At 41.9% G+C, this 16,673-nt stretch overlaps 1 protein-coding gene across 3 annotated transcripts in view; it reads right to left on the bottom strand.

Annotated features, from left to right (window-relative positions):
• Positions 1-7,614, bottom strand: part of Pcmtd1 (protein-L-isoaspartate (D-aspartate) O-methyltransferase domain containing 1) — an 83,258-nt gene extending 75,644 nt beyond the window's left edge. The window contains exon 1 of one of the 3 annotated variants that reach the window (XM_085835508.1): positions 7,324-7,614. The gene's annotated coding sequence lies outside the window, so the exon portion shown is untranslated. The remainder of the gene's footprint in view (positions 1-7,323) is intronic. The other 2 variants (XM_085835504.1, XM_085835506.1) reach the window with 2 other exon arrangements.
• Between the last annotated feature and the right edge of the window lie 9,059 nt (positions 7,615-16,673).

Here is a 16,673-nt window from a genome sequence, read left to right as displayed (position 1 = left end):
TCCCTAAACAGGTTTTGTGTTCAATATACTACAACAGGCTGCAACTGTCAGTTTTTCATCAAGATATCAGAGGCAAACTCTGTCAGAACAAAAAGTTATTCCCTACACCTATTAGAAAGTTAAAGCTATGCCACAACATGGTCTCTGTTTTCAAACCAGCCATCCTGCTTGTACTACATGGTGGTGGGTGGCAAAGAAAGAAGCCAGTGTTAGAAAACATGTACAAACCAAATAGGAAATGGGAGAGCCCAGGTGAGCAGACTCTAATTATCTCTTGCTAGAGCTACCTCTAGTGAGAATTACCCAGGCATCACCTGAGCACCACTTTAATGCCTTTCCAGAGCTCCCAGCCACCAGGCACTTCTTAAATTCCTATCACCTCTATCAGTGTCACAGTGGGGACCAACCTACAGCAAGAGCTTGTGGCAAGTTTCTAGTGTTAACAATGTCTAAACACTGAACTACTAAACATGTTCAGAGTAGAAAAACTGGTATGGATGGAAAGCCCTTACAGCACACTCTCAATTGTTATAGCTTCTAGCCACGTGATCTCACCCTCCTCACTCATCAACCATGAGCCATCATCAGATCAGAAAAGATCAGATCAGAAACAGTAAACATCCACTATGGTTCAAAACCACAGTACCAGAGAGCATGGGGCTTCAGTATGTTGCCTACTTTGAATGTAGAAAACTTACTGAAGAGCCTCAGGAACAAGCAGGCCCTCTGACTATCTGTCCTTATCCTGCTCCATTTCCCTCCAAAATAGGCTATAGAAATGAGTATTCCTCCTCCCTAAAGAAGGTCACAGAAATTACAGTTCTCACCCCCAAAAGTGAGCCATAAAATCTAGCCATTTTATCTTAACCTTCCCATATCCTCTTGTATTGAGTGGGTCATGAAAAGATTCAGACCTAACTTTTCTGAGAGATCAATTTCCCCTCATTCAACCATACTGACCTATACCAAGTGAAAGGCACAGAGACATCAAGGAAAATCTTTACAGACAAATTTTCCTTCCCCTTAGGCACTGAGCCAGAACACACCTTTTGTCTAATTACATTCCCATATGGCTATTCAGACTACCCATTCTTCAAACCCAAATATTAAAGTCGTTTTCTGGTCTCTGAATCTTCACGCCTCCAGTGTCATACAGTCCACTGAGTAAAAAGCAAAAAGTGTACTGCGCTTTTTTCCTGTCCACCTGTCTCACTGCCTATAAACAAAGGTCTATTTCTTTCCCTCCTTGATATAGTCTCACTATGTAGCCCTGACTGTCCTGAAACTCCATCTGTAGACCAGACTGACCTTGAACCCAGAGATCTACCTGCCTCTGCCTCCCAAGTGCTGGGATTAAAGGTGGGGGAACCCTCTATTTCAGCTTTTAAACTTGATTTTCCCTAAGACTAGAGACATGGCTTACCAGTTAAAAGCACTGGCTACTCTTCCAGACAATTCCCTGCAATCAAACAGTGTCTCACAACCATGTATAATGGGATCTGATGCCCTCTTCTGGCCTGCAGGCACTCATATGGACAGAACCTTCGCATACACTAAGTAAATAAATATTTTTTAAAACAAGAATCTGATTTTCCCCTCACCGAAAGTTCAACTACTAGGAGTTTTGTTTATTTGTTCATTTGTTTGGGCTTTTTGTTTTCTTTTGATTTTTCCGGTGGTGACAGTGAGTCTAGGGACTGAACTCAGAACCTGATGTAGCATCCAATCTGTGTGGGCATCCAGACCAAATATAACAAAACAGAAACAAAAGAACACACGTGATTTTGCTAAATCTTTTCTATCTCTGTATACACAGAAGAAACTGTGAAGTGGTTCATGAGAATTCTGCAGTTCATTAGGAAGCTGGGTCAACTGGACAGCATGGAAAATTCACATACCAAAACACTGATTTTTTTACAAACTTAGATAGTATACCAAGGAACCAAGCACACAAGTAAATTAGTTTTCAGATGAGCAATCTACCATTTCCTAATAATCCGAAAAGAATCCACATTATCTATTGTGGAAAGCTTTTGCAGCTCCTTGCCAGGAATTTAACATTGGGCCAGGACTCAGAAGTAAGCTGAGGCAGTAATCTCGAACAAAGACGGTAGGCTTCAGGCAAGAATATGACTTTGGGCTAGGACAGGGAAGTAGGCTCAGAGATCTTGGTCATCCTGATAAGCACTTAGAAACAGTGACCATGGACTTTTTTGCACTGCTAGTTCCTTGACTATTTGTGTTGTCTGGCTTGTTCCTTATTACTTGCAGGTAATTAATATGATATAAAAGCAGATAGGGAAAAATAAATTCACCTCAGCCTCAGAACTGGCTGTGGTCATGCTACAGTGTTATCTCGTTGTCATTTTCTTTTTCTTTAATCCTCCCTCATGCCCTGGAGAACCTGTTGATTGGCTGGCTTGGTCAATCGACATAACTAGAACAAGAAAACAGAGTTGTTAGACACACAGAACTCTATCTAGTAAGCTTGTGGTGTGTATTTATGTGTCAAGGAAAAAAAGAAATACAGAACAAACAGAGACAGAAACAAAAATGTGGCAATTAAAATGAAATGCTTCTTACATGTCAAGGCAGTGGAGTTTCCCAGTCACTAGCCAATTCCAAATTAATAACTTAAGAATTGGCTTCCCCTTCCAAGAACTTGACAGTTAGTTACAATGGCTGGAAGGTTGGGAGTAAACAGGATCATCCTAGAGGTATGTAAACAGGCAGAACCTACCAAAACACTAACCAAGAAAAGGGAGCCCGACCAGTCTTTCACACAGGACTTATTTTAAAAAATAAAGATGAAAAATAAGCAAAAAGATCCCAAGAAATGGACAATGCATAAGAGGAAAAAAGTATGGTAAAACTGAAGGTTTTGGGGGCCCAATGCTAAAGTCTGTTAAAACACAAAGTCAGTTTTTTAAAAAGCACTGGGTTGATTTAATACAGACAATGCAGAGGAACTAGGCAGATGCCTGCAGCATCAATTCTAGCCCCTCCACATACTAGGCCCTCCTTGGTTTCTTTACAAGTAAACTAGGGTAATAGCCCCTGCTATATCACAAGGGCCAACGAGACCAAAGGGCTAGAGGTGGGCATGTGGTGGGCATACATAGTGTGTGTATGTGTGTGTGTGTGTGTGTGTGTGTGTGTGTGTGTGTGTGTTTAGGGTCTTTATTTGTCACAAACCAAAGACCACATTCAGGACGTTTTTAGAACAATTAGTCTCAGAAACAGAATGAAAAGCAAAACTAAGAAATCTTAAGGTATACACATCTGCTAGAAGAACAAGAAAAAAAAGGCACAGTGTGATGGTTTGTATACTCTTGGACCAGGGAGTGTGGCCTTGTTGGAACAGGTGTAACCTGTTTGGAATAGGTGTGTCACTGTGGGTGTGGGCTTAAGACCTACACCCTAGGTGCCTGGAAGTCAGTCTTCCACTAGCAGCCTTTGGATGAAAATGTAGAACTCTCTGCTCTGCCTGTGCCATGCCTGTCTAGATGCTGCCATGCTTCCACCTTGATGATAATGGACTGAACCTCTGAACCTGTAAGCCAGCCCCAATTAAATGTTGTTTTTTATAAGACTTGCCTTGGTCATGGTGTCTGTTCACAGCAGTAAAACCCTAACTAAGGCAAAAGTGGTACTGGGGACTGGGGTATTGCTGATAGGCCGGACCATGCTTTTATTTGAAAGAAAGTGGATTTTGGGACTTAGGATTTGGAACACAGTGGAATGCTTTAAATGGGGCTTAATGGGTCATCCTAGTAGGAATATGGAAGATTTTGTTGCTGGGAGCGATTTGAACGGTGTTGACCTGGCTCAAGAGATTTCAAAGGAGAAGAATTTCAGAATGTGGCATAAAGACTGTTTTTGTGGTATTTTGGTGAAGAATGTGGCTACTTTTTGCCCTTGTCTTAAAAGTCTGCTTGAGGCTAAGGTGAAGAGACTCAGAATAACTGCATTGACAAAGGAAGTTTCAAAAAAGCCCAGCAGAGACTTTGTTCTCTAGTTAAGTATTATGAAGAGAAGTTTAAACAAGCATAGCAAGCCAGTAAGGAACATCCCTCCATGGCCTCTGCATCAGCTCCTGCTTTCTGACCTGTCTGAGTTCCAGTCCGGACTTCCTTGGTGATGAACAGCAGTATGGAAGTGTAAGCTGAATAAACCCTTTCCTTCCCAACTTGCTTCTTGGTCATGATGTTTGTGCAGGAATAGAAACCCTGACTAAAACACACAGTGACAAAAAATACTAGTGAGAATAATAGACAGTAAAAACAAAAATCTGGGTGACCTTTTGATTTGGGGCCTACATGACTAAGAAAATATTGTTTATTAAAATAAAGAAATAAGAGTTACTCAATTCACAATGTAACAAATTCAAAGTAACAGAGTGACACCCAATAAGAAGTTATCAGAGAGAATAACACAGGCAGGGAATCTCAAGGTTAAAGAAAATGAGCTAGTGATGCAAAATCAGGACACAGGAGACAGGGGACAAGCAGATGAAACCACAGGCACAGCTAGAAAAGGAAGCTGAGAACCAAAACCAAGGATACCCAAGGCAGATGGCTCAGAGCAGGCAGAGACTACAGTCACAGAAGGACCACTGCCAGGTGATGGCTCAGAGCAGGTGGTCAAAGTCCTTCACAGCACTTCACATGGGACAGCTCTTCAACTGCAGTGAAATGAACTACACACTGAACAGAGGTGCGACTGCTGTACAAAGTTATTAATTATTCTAATTCTAGTCCCACCAGGACAGAATAAAGGATAGTAATTAATAATTAGATATTATTCCAATATCTCAAAACTAAGAACTGTAACTCCCTCTCCTTCTGCATCCACACATCTGATTGTAAAGAATCTTTTTAAGACTATTTTCTTTCTCCCTTTGCTTACTGACAGTCAATTCTCAATCTCAGCCCCTCCTCACTACTTTGGCTTCTTCCTGCAATCCCAACTTTGGAAGAACAACTCCTCATGAAATCTAAAATGGCTGTTCTTAAAATTCCAAATGGAATGTTAGTACTCTCACATTTTGGTATGTAATAAACTTTGTGTTTTTTACGCTGACCAAAGATAAACAAAGCCAAACAAAGCCCCCAAAAGGGAGAAATTAATAATGGTGGTGGTGGTGGTGGTGATGATGATTTAAGCTGCAGATGTAATTCCTTCTGCTTTTTATTTATAAAAAGGAAAAGGAAGAAACACAAGACCCCCAAACACTTGATTTGTCTCTAGCTACTCACATTAACAAGCCCCCCAAAAGACTTTTCATGATAAACTAAAAAGCAAGCTTTCCCATCAGCCCGTTTAGCAGGAATCACGGAGAGCCTCAGACATGCCAGGAGCTCCAACTCCAGCCATTGCTTTTAATTTCTGAACACACTTAGCACATTCCCAATTCTTCCCACTTCTATAACTGAAAGTTAGTCTGTTGAAAATATTTTTCTGGGCTGAAATATTTTTGTGTGCACCAATACGAGACATCCAATACAGAGTAAGAGATAATGGATGGCAGATACTTAAAACCTACCTTGTTATCCTTAACAAACAAGAACTGCTCAAATCTTTAACTATACATGGGTTTCTCCTCAAATGCATAATTTGATCACACTTTATTTGAACTCACTACTGGTCATAGTTCCTTAAACTATTTTCACACCTGCCAGAAAATGAAAATATTATATAATATAAGGCAAGGCACAAACCCCAGTAATACATTTTTAAATCCCATGCAATAAGCAAAGTTTAATTTTGTCTACTTTGTATTCTTTTCAATTTACAGTGTTTCAGCTATTTTAATAGGAAACTACCAGAAACCTCATCAAAAACGACACCATGATAGTTTCCTGCACTTATTTTAGATATTTTTGATAAGGCAGTTTCCACTCAGGAGGACAAGGCAGGGCCATAAATGCAGTTCAGGTACTCAGCACACACACAAAAGCAGAGCAGGCTCTTAGTCAGGCACTCCAGGCCTGAGTGGACTGACCACAGAAGCAGGAAGACACTACTTAGGCTTTTATTTAAAAAAAAAAAAAAAAAAAGTACCAGCATACTGTTGACAAAAACAACGAAAATACCATAGATCTCTTCAAGTCTTTTAAGTTCAGTTCCTAAATAAAATGTGCACAATTATGTCTCTAATTTTAAGGACAGGCCTGTTTGGAATAAGATGGTGGCCTATGATTACTTTGGTAGACTGTTTTCCTTGGGAGCTAGCAAGATTAGCACAATAATGCATGCAGAACCACTTTCCTTCCACTTTCAGACTTCTCCCTAGGGTTCACCTTGCAAAACATTTAATCCGTGGTGGGTTTTTTTTCTTATTTGAGTACAAAATTTCTAAATGGTGACTTTCTACGAGTTTCATCAAAAGTAGCCTCCTAGAGTTTAAAGAATTAAATGCTGCTATCTAACCATATGGTATTTAAACTTTATGACATAAAGAGAAAGTAAACTTTGTGTAATCTTTAGGCAGTCATTCCCTCTCATGTAAACTCTGAGGTCTAAGCAAAGACTAGCAACCTGTTTCATATGAAAGTATCACTGTGGCCTTAGATACTGTGAAAGTCAATATATTAAGTTGCAAAATACTGGCACGTAGGCCAGACTCAACAGCTCGTTTGATCCTAACACTTGGGAGGTGGAGGCAGAAGCTAAGAGTTCAAGGTCAGCTTCCCCTGCACAGGAGGCTCTATCTCAGCTTGAGCTATAGAACAAGGTTGCAAATCACAAAACACACAATAAGCTTTTAACTGACTCGCTACTGAAAGTGTGAAGCCCATGATAAATAGTAACATTTAACAATAAAGTATGTTTAAAAAAAAAAAAGAGTGGAGAGTTCCGTATACTACTGGCCCAAAAATCTATATTCTATATAGGACTTTAATTTTCGTCTATAAACACACTCCTCACATGCACAGACAAAATCCTGAAAGGCTGGATGGAACACTTGGAATCGGGTTACTCTGAGTAGTGGGAGAGTAAATATTGGGGTTGAGGACCAGGACAGAGAGAGGGCAGGAGTCTTGTGTCTTCATTGTTTGGCAGCTTTTTTTTTTTTTTTTTCTTACAGAGCACGCAGTACTTTAGCTCCATTTCTAAGAGCATTCCTCCTCCTCCTTCTGTACCCAAATTCTTCAGATTTGTAAACGCACAGCTGTGGTTTCACGATTTTAAAAAAATACGCATAAAAGCAATAAGCTGTAAAACACCTTGGCTCTGCAAAACAGGTCGCCCTGTCTCTCTCCATCCGTTCTCCCGGCTGGTGTCTAAAATGCCAAAGCAGCGGACGCGGACCGCACTTACCGAAGGCGCAGAAGACGCTCACACAGCGGCAGCGCCCGCTCAGTCCCTGAAGCCCCGTCCCAGCCCCCGCGTCACGAGCCTGCGTAGGCAGGAGCCCTCCAGGCCAAAGCAGCGGCGGACCGGCGGCGGGCGGAGCGCCGCAGAGACAGCGGACTGGCCCGGCACAGCGTCCGCCAGCGCCGACGCGGGAGGGCGGGGCCCGACCCGCAACCCGGGACCCGGGCAGCTGGACTGCCCTAGTCGCCACCGCCTCCTGGGAGCTGCGCGTGCGCGGGGCGCCCTCCGAAGAAAGATGCCAATCAACAGGGCCTGGGAACACCCCCAGTCTCAGCTGGGTTGGACTCCGCCCTTTCACTGAACGCCCTGCCCCTTAACCAAACAACGCGAGGCTTGCCCAAGCGGCTGGCAGCTCCCGCGGATGCCGCGAGAGCTGGGGCTCCTCCTATTCTGTCGCTGTTTTGTGTGCTGCGTAGCTCGGGAGCGGAGGGTCTGGTGACTAAGTCCGTCCCCAGCTCCGCCTCGGGTCGGCGTTGTGGCGACTGGATACACGGGGCCGCTTCAACACCAGCCTCTCCGCGGGTCTCTGTAGCGGGTGATGGGGAGGATGCCTGCAGACCGGGCGCGCACGCAATGACTGGCGGCGGTGCATGCGTCGCCCCCTGTGCAGGCTCAGCCTTCTTGGTCCATGCCGAAGCCCCTGCCTGTGTCGGGAAGGAGTGCTTGTTGAGAAGTGGCGAGGGTCAGAAGCTGGGGGAGCATCTACATCTGTAGTCCTCCGCAGTAAACATGTCGATTCCTACTTTGGGACTGTATTTTTTTTTCTTGTTTCCAGCACATAAAAAGACATTGCCTTCCAAATGCTGTAATTTGTAACCAAATGCACGTTCCAGGTGTGGTGGCACTGGCTTGTAACCCCAGCACTTGGGATGCTCAAAGTCTGTCTGTACTACATACATACATCAAGTCCCTATCAGGAAAACAAAAGGTCTTGAGGCCTAGGTTGCTATCACCTTGTGTAAAGTGTTTAAGAACAGAATAGTGAAATCAGAGCTTCCAATCACTTGAAAACTGGAACAAAGTTAACATGCGATGGTCTGACTTTCAGCTCACCTTTATGTCTAAAGTACGAAGGTACATTTGGTGAGCTTTTAGCCCTTAGACTGAGGCTGTGGGCCGGATTCCTTAGTCCTATTGTAGGACCCCCAAGGGAGACCCTCACTCAAGTCTCAGGGATCATGAGCCCAGAAAGCCACAACAGTCAAGCTGGCTGCGAGGTTTTAATGGCACACAAACCAGCATGCTGAGGTCGAGGCCCATACACCACGCAGGGGTAGAGGAGTCTGACCCCAACCCTATTTTCCAGCAGGCTTATAAAGGCAAAAACCAGAACTTGGGGGAGGATCGGAGAGGAAATAGGGGAAGTCTAGGGGTGGATATTTACTTCAAGGTACCTGGGACATTGAAACATTTTGTGGTTGTTTTTCCCAAAAGTTCCGGGGAATTAGGCCATCTGGCTGGGGGCCGGGGCCCATGTTCTCTGGGCAGTCATTATTTTATTTTTTTACTCTTCACTATCTTTGTGTCTCTCCTAGAACCAAAGCACTCCTGGACAGGATGGGATCACATAACAGTCTTTCGGGATTCGGTTTCTGATACTCCAGGCAGAAATTTTAGTAGGTAAAAATATTTTATCAAGTGGGTGTAACGGCTCAGGCTAGTAATCCCAAAAGCTTCGCAGGTGACAGCGAGATCAGTAGTCCAAAGTCACCTGCAGATACTTCATTTGAGGTCAGCCGGGTTATATGAGACTGTCTCAAAAAAAAAAAAATCTTACTATAAACATAATAAGTCACATGATAATATAAATTAGGAAGGTTTGGGAGTTCTAACAGATCTCCAGGCTGGCCTCCTCTGAGCCTCAGCCTTCTGAGAAACCACAGATGAGTTCCACTTCACCTGATTTAAAATAACAGTGACACTAGAAAACATTTTGGTTTTCTTTTTCTTTCATTTCAGTCCCTATGGGAATTTTTTTTTATTTTGTTTTTTTTTTTTGGTTTTTTTGGTTTTTCGAGACAGGGTTTCTCTGTATAGCCCTGGCTATCCTGGAATTCACTTTGTAGACCAGACTGGCCTTGAACTCAGAAATCTGCCTGCCTCTGCCTCCCAAGTGCTGGGATTAAAGGCGTGTGCCACCACCGCCTGGCTGGGACTTTTTTAATATTGAATTAGAGTTAAACACAGCTTTATTTTTCTTCCCTCCACCTTCAAGGGCTGAGATTACAGGTGTGCAAAAATGATGATGTTTAATAAGAGGGATGATAAGTACTGTGTTTATGAAACAGGACCAGGGGTTTCTCTTCTGCAGCAGTTAAACTGGAAAGAATCATGTAATAACTTCTGTATATACACCTGGTACCTGCCACCTACCCATGTTTCTAATTATGTCCCATGCCTTGCCTTTGCACCTGTCATTTCTTATGTATCCTCCCACAACTTCATAATCTGGGAAGGCTGGATACTGAGTACCAAACTGCTTCCAAATCTTAATACTGTGCTACACCGATGATATTTGTCTTTGTTATATTGGTCAATTTTTAAGTTATTTCATCATCCAGATTTGTGTAAAGATTTTAGACTTTATATAGCCTGCAGGCAATTTGTTCTTGGCATTCTCCATCCACTGTTGGAGTAAGCCTGGTCCTAGAAATAGTAGTAACACTTTTATTCTTCATGCCAAGTGACTTCAACTTTATTACTAAGCAGAAAATAACACAGTATGGTACATGGCCTGGCACTCTGTTCATTAAACCACGCAGGCAGAATATCACAAATGTTCAGCCTAGTGGTCTTTCATCCCAGCACTAGAGAGATGAAAGTAACAGGACCAGAGTGCAGACAGTCAAGTAGGTCTCTATGAGTTCAAGGACAGCCTGGGCTATATCAAGTTCCAGGACAGCTAAGATTACAGAAAGAGAACCTGTCTAAAAAAAAGGAAGGGAGGAAGGAATGAGAGCACTAGTATCTCTCCCAGATGACCTTGGTTCAATTCCCAGCACCCACAAGGCTGCTCACAACCATCTCTTATTTCAGTCCTAGGGGATATGAAGCCATCTTCTGGCTTCCACAGGAACAGAGTGCATTGATGTGCAGACAAAAATTCAGGAAACCACTCAAGCACATTAAAATAAAAAATCTCAAAAAAAAACAAAAAAAAAAAACTCCTTTTAAAAAGTTCAAGGACATTCCTGGCTACATGGTGAATTTAAAGCATGCAAAACCTGTGTGAGACTCAACCTAAAGCACCCCACCCCATCCCACCCAAAAAGGGGAAGAGGAGCTATTCTGTCATTTAATTCATAAGACATCTGTCATAGTCAGGGTTTCTATTCCTGCACAAACATCATGACCAAGAAGCACTTGGGGAGGAAAGGGTTTATTCGGCTTACACTTCCATACTGCTATTCATCACCAAGGAAGTCAGGACTGGAACTCAAGCAGGTCAGGAAGCAGGAGCTGATGCAGAGGCCATGGAGGGATGTTCTTTACTGGTTTGCCTCTCCTGGCTTGCTCAGCCTGCTCTCTTATAGAACCCAAGACTACCAGCCCAGAGATGGCCCCACCCACAAGGGGCCTTTCCGCCTTGATCACTAATTGAGAAAATGCCTTACAGTTGGATCTCATGGAGGCATCTCCCCAACTGAAGCTCCTTTCTCTGCGATAACTCCAGCCTGTGTCAAGTTGACACCCAAAACCAGCCAGTACAACATCCAACAAAACTTATTCAAGTCCAAACCATTCTCACCTTCCTGGTGACTCATATTTGGCATAGGCATGACTTTGACATTGTTGAATTGGAAATAACTGAGTTTCTTTGGAAACTCAGTTGTGTCGTGTGATGTTTTGCTGAAGCAGACATGCTGTTTTTCTGGAAGCTGTTTGTGAAAGGGCATGTGATGTTTTGCTGAAGTGGACACTTGAGAAGACATGTGATGTTTGAAAAGTATATATGTATAACCCAACAGACAGTGAATGAGGCTGTTCCATTAGTTAACCTTGCAATGCTTCACTGGTCTTCTCTAATCTTTGCTTGTTGTGACTTTGTAGAGAGAAACACTGACACATTGAAGAAATGTTCATGGTATTCTGGCTGCTTCCTGCCGATTCTGCAGAGCCTAGCTGTTTCTGCTGGATCAAACTGCAGCTACTGATTATTGTTTTGTGTTTGCTATTGGACTGGACTGTTGATATCCTGATAACAGGATATATATTGAAATGGCCCCAAAGAACTGCTTCTAAACAGGCCCAAATCCTCTGTTTCCATTAACCTTTCTTTTCCCCTACCTCTGGTACGTGGGGCTAAAAGGTAGTTTGAAGAGTTTAAGAACTCTTATTAAACTGGTTTTGAAAAATCTAAGCCTACACATTGTCATGCATTTTCTCCAGCCTCAGAACTGGAGGCATCCTTGCATTGCCCAGTTTATCCCTACACCTTTGTCACGCAATAGCCCTTGGTAATATATTCTAGAGCCAAATATAGTCTGAGGCCTTAAGAGTTTGCTTACATACATCATTTCACATCCAGTGCCTGGGGAAAGCCCCCAAACTAGAACCTTACTAAACAAATTTTGTTCTGTAATTTTATTTCCTCGCACTATTTCAGTCCTTCCCTGTCAACCTGACTCAAAACCAGAGAAAACCAGACACCTCCCCTCTGAAGAACTGACTTTGCTCTGATTTATTTTTTTTGTGTTTGATAAAAACAAGACCTTATTGGTTTTTAAAAGCCTAAGTTTAGTTTGATGGGAAGTAATAATTGTCTTAGTCCAGGAGGGCTACTATAATAAGGTACCATAAACTATACCCTATAAATAAGAAACATACCCTTCACTATGTCAAAGCTGAAAGTCCACAATAATAACACTGTTAGACTCCACGACTGGTGAGGGCAGATCTGGTTCATCCAGGACCGTTACTTCCTGTGTCATTACATGGGGCAAGGCAGCTCTTTCTTGATGGAGCTACCTATGGATCCACCTTCCCATACTCTAACACGGTAACTAAGGTTCCTGTGAGTACTGAGGAGCTCATGCTATCAATTCAGAACACTGATATTTCCTACCACAGAAGTACAGCTGAGAAACAAATCCCAAGTACTGGGATTGAAGGCTTGCCCTCACATTCCAGAGAGTGATAACCCTTTATGTTTGTGGACTTGTTCTTGCTTTTGATGTTGCTTTGTTCTGTTTTTAAAAACAGGATCTCAAATAGCCCAGATTGGCTTTGAACTCCCTATATCTGAGCATAACCATAACTCCTGACCCTCTTGCCTCCACCTCCCAAATGCTAAGATTAAAGCCATTCATGAGTCACTATCTTAAAAAAGATAGAGATAGTGACTACACAACACAGATATCAACATGCAAGTTTCTCTGAGACCCACTACTTTCTGTCACCAAAAGTATTCACAACAAATTTAATTTGTAAAGTTTTGCTTTGGTTTTTTTTGTTTGTTTTTTTGTTTTTTGTTTTTTTGGTTTTTTTTTTTTTTTTTTTTTTATGTGACAGGGTCTTTATGTACACCTGGCAGTCCTGGAACTTGCTCTAGATTCCACCCAAACTGGCCTGAAATTCATAGAGATCTGCTTGCCTCTGCCTCCTCTGTGTCGCAATTAAACTCATGCACCACCACATCTCCTGGTTTCCAGCTTTTTACATTCAGTGAAATTTAGAGACTACATATACAATTGAAAATACAACTATGTTTTTGTTTGGCCAAAGTTAGTTGATCCTATTCTATGACTAATTCAGAAATCTCTGCCCTGTTTAATGTGTTCTTTATCACATTAGAGAAACCCCAGATAAGGCACCAAAATTCATAGATGTCATATTAATGAATGAGAACACTGGCTTTCTATTACATTAAATTGGCCAAGAGAAAGCACAAACTTAAATCCTCCACTTCTTTTCCTGTGTCTTCTGAATGTCTGTAGTCAGTAGTTATTTTTCTGTTTGCAATATATCTGGTGTGAATGTCTGACTTATCTGTTCCTTTTGCCTGGCTATTGTGCTATGTATATCTGAATCTGTGCCTGTCGCTAGTAAAGGACTTTGCTCTGTATTCACTGAAATGCATAGCGAACATAGCATGGGAAAGAAAAACCTTCAACAGAGTTTTACAAGGGAAGAAGTTTATTTCCCTGATACAGAACAACATTCAAAACTGAAAACAACCTACATCTGCATGTTGCTTGCAACTTTTATAAGGTATTTGTTATTAAGACTAGTTTCATCCCATTGGCTGAATGGTTTTTATCAAGAGATTACCACAACACATAAATATACATTAATCCGGGTTGAGGGCATGGAAGAGTACATAATTTAAGATTAAATATATGTGTTTAGCTTAGGTTGTAAGAGCTGATAAAATGGAAAATTCAAGGCATAGTAAAGTTGGTTACATTGCTCCCTTTTCATTGCTGATTTTGTTAATTTGGATATTGTCTCTGGCTAAGGGTTTATCTATGTTGTTGATTTTCTCAAAGAACCAGCTCCTAGTTTTGTTGATTCTTTGTATAATTTTTTTATTTATTTATTTATTTATTTATTTATTTTTTTGGTTTTTCGAGACAGGGTTTCTCTTTATAGCTCTGGCTGTCCTGGAGCTCACTTTGTAGACCAGGCTGGCCTTGAACTCAGAAATCCGCCTGCCTCTGCCTCCCGAGTGCTGGGATTAAAGGCGTGCGCCACCACGTCCGGCTGTATAATTTTTTTAATGTTTCTACTTGGTTGATTACAGTCTTGAGTTTGATTATTTCCTGCTGTTTATTCCTCTTGGGTGTATTTGCTTCTTTTTGTTCTAGAGCTTTCAGGTGTGCTGTCAAGCTGCTAAGGTATGGTCTCTCCAGTTTCTTTATGGAGGCATTCAGAGCTTTGAGTTTTCCTCTTAGCACTGATTCCATTTTGTCCCTTAGGTTTGGATATGTTGTGCCTTTATTTTCACTGAATTCTAAAGAGTCTTTAATTTCTTTCTTTATTTCTTCCCTGACCAAGTTATCATTGATTAGATGCGGGAAGCGGGTGCAGCCGCATGGGCCAAGATGGTGCCCTGGCCCATTGCCAGGCCCCGTGAACCCCACATGTTTACTGCCTTGCCCGAACATGCACAGTGAAACTGCATGCGTAAGCTGCCTGCCAAGTTAGACTATTTCTCATGATCTGGATCTGTCAGCCTATCTGTGACCGACCTGAGCTCATGCCGGATTCATGCATGAAGCGTGTGTGATTCTGATTGGATGAGGTGGTGTGGAGCGAGATGAGGTCAGCTGCTGCTACTATATGAGAAGATCCCTTGCCCCAAGTAAAAGAAGAAGCTGCTGCATAAACCCGTCTTGATGTCCGCGTCGTTCTTATCTCTGCGGGTCAGAGACTGCAGCAATTAAATTGTTGTTCAGCTTCTACTCGAAATACAAATTCAAAATACAATACCTATTCATGCCAAAAACATTCAAGAATAAGAGAGCAGGAATTCGAGGTACATGCCTAAATATAATAAAAGCAATATATAGGAAACCAATAGCCAACATCAAACTAACTGGAGGGAAACTCAAAGCAATCCCATTAAAATCAGGGACAAGTCAAGACTGCCCACTCTTCCCCTACCTATTCAATAGAGTACTTGAAGTTCTTTCTAGCCAGAGAAATTAGACAACAAAAAGAGATCAAAGGGATACAAATTGGGAGGAAGTCAAAATATCACTAATTGCAGATGATACGATAGTATATGTAAGCAACCCCAAAAATTCTACCACAGAATTCCTACAGATGATAAACAACTAAGACCCAGAAATGAGCCCACACACCTATGGTCACTTGGTCTTTGACAAAGAAGCTAAAACCATCCAGTGGGGGGGAAAAAAAGGCAGCATTTTCAAAAAATGGTTGCTCTAGCCTTTTACTATAGACCTATATATCATTCAACAAAAAGTTCCACTCTCTAAACATGCCAGCATCTGACAGCTCAGGCTGCTATACTATAGCTGTGAGTTAAGGCTTTGCTTTTCTCATCTCTCTAATGTTGGCCTTAATGAAAGTCAAAAGAAATGTGGGGAGCAGCAACTGCAGTTGTAGGAAACAAACTCCAGTGTGGAAAAGACCAAGGACTCACTGTGCTTTTGCCTTCCCTCAGTCTTCTCACTTCCTCAAATAAGGAAGAGAGCCTGGACACTGGACACCTGCCACAGTGAGAAGCTTTAGACACAGGAACTGCATTATAGATCTACCTGTTGTGGCTCTGCTATGATGGCTAGTTATTCTCTGCATTTGACCAGTTGTGGTTTTCTGTAGTGCTCTTCATCTACTGCAAAGAGAAGCTTCTTTGACCACACTTAACTGTGCATAGAACAATAAATTTTAGACTTCCATTAGGAATCATGCTAGCCTAGTAAAGCGATGAGAGTAGGTTCTCCTCTTAGACCCATGACTTTACTAACCCTGGGTAGTTGTTTGTTTCCAAGGCAGATTCTCACTATGTAGCCATGACTGGACTTAAACTCACAGAGATTCACTTTCCTCTGGCTCACAATTGCTGGGATTAAAGATATGTTCCTAGGCTTGCCTTCTCCAGGACTTGGATCTGTATTTCTATTTGGTGATGCCCTTGTAACATCTGTCTTTTGTAGTGCAATTACATGTTCACCTGCTAATTCATTCATACAAACAAATATTTGTTGGAAATTTGCCTATTCTAAACACAGTTTTAAAGATGGGATCAAAATAGAGACAAAACAAACTGCTCTAGGTTTGTTTATAACTCAATTGGAGTTTATATAGCCAATGGGAAAGAAACAATAAATCACTAGACAAATTGATTTATGATCTATCCATTAGAGTTAAGCATTTTGAAGATAAATAACGTAGATTGAAGGAAGCCCTGTGTAGGAATGAGATGTTCCCAAATGTACACAGTTGACAAAAGGCTGTGAAAGCTGACTAAGAAATGATAACATCTGACAATAAGTATTTCAGTCAAGGAACCAGAAATACAAGGGTCCCAGTGCAGGGTGTGGGATGGTGCACTTTTGATGAAGCCTAGCATACACCAAGCCCTGGGTTTTATGCAAGCTCTGCATAAATGGAGCTTGGTGCAATATGCCTGTAACACCCAGTACTGATAAACTGTAGGCAAAATGGATCAGTTCAAGATAATCTCCCTCTACATAGTAAATTTGTGGTCAGCCTGGGATATAGGAAACTGATCTCAAAAACAAAGTAAATGTTATGTATGGTGGCACATACCTTTAATTTTAGGACTTGTGAGGCAGAGATAGACATAGATGAATTCCAGGCCA

The sequence above is a fragment of the Mus caroli genome, unplaced genomic scaffold, assembly GCF_978045245.1.
Source record: "Mus caroli unplaced genomic scaffold, Mus_caroli_1 scaffold_1, whole genome shotgun sequence".
NCBI classification, from domain to species: Eukaryota; Metazoa; Chordata; class Mammalia; order Rodentia; family Muridae; genus Mus; species Mus caroli.
This window is presented reverse-complemented; position numbering and strand designations above follow the sequence as displayed.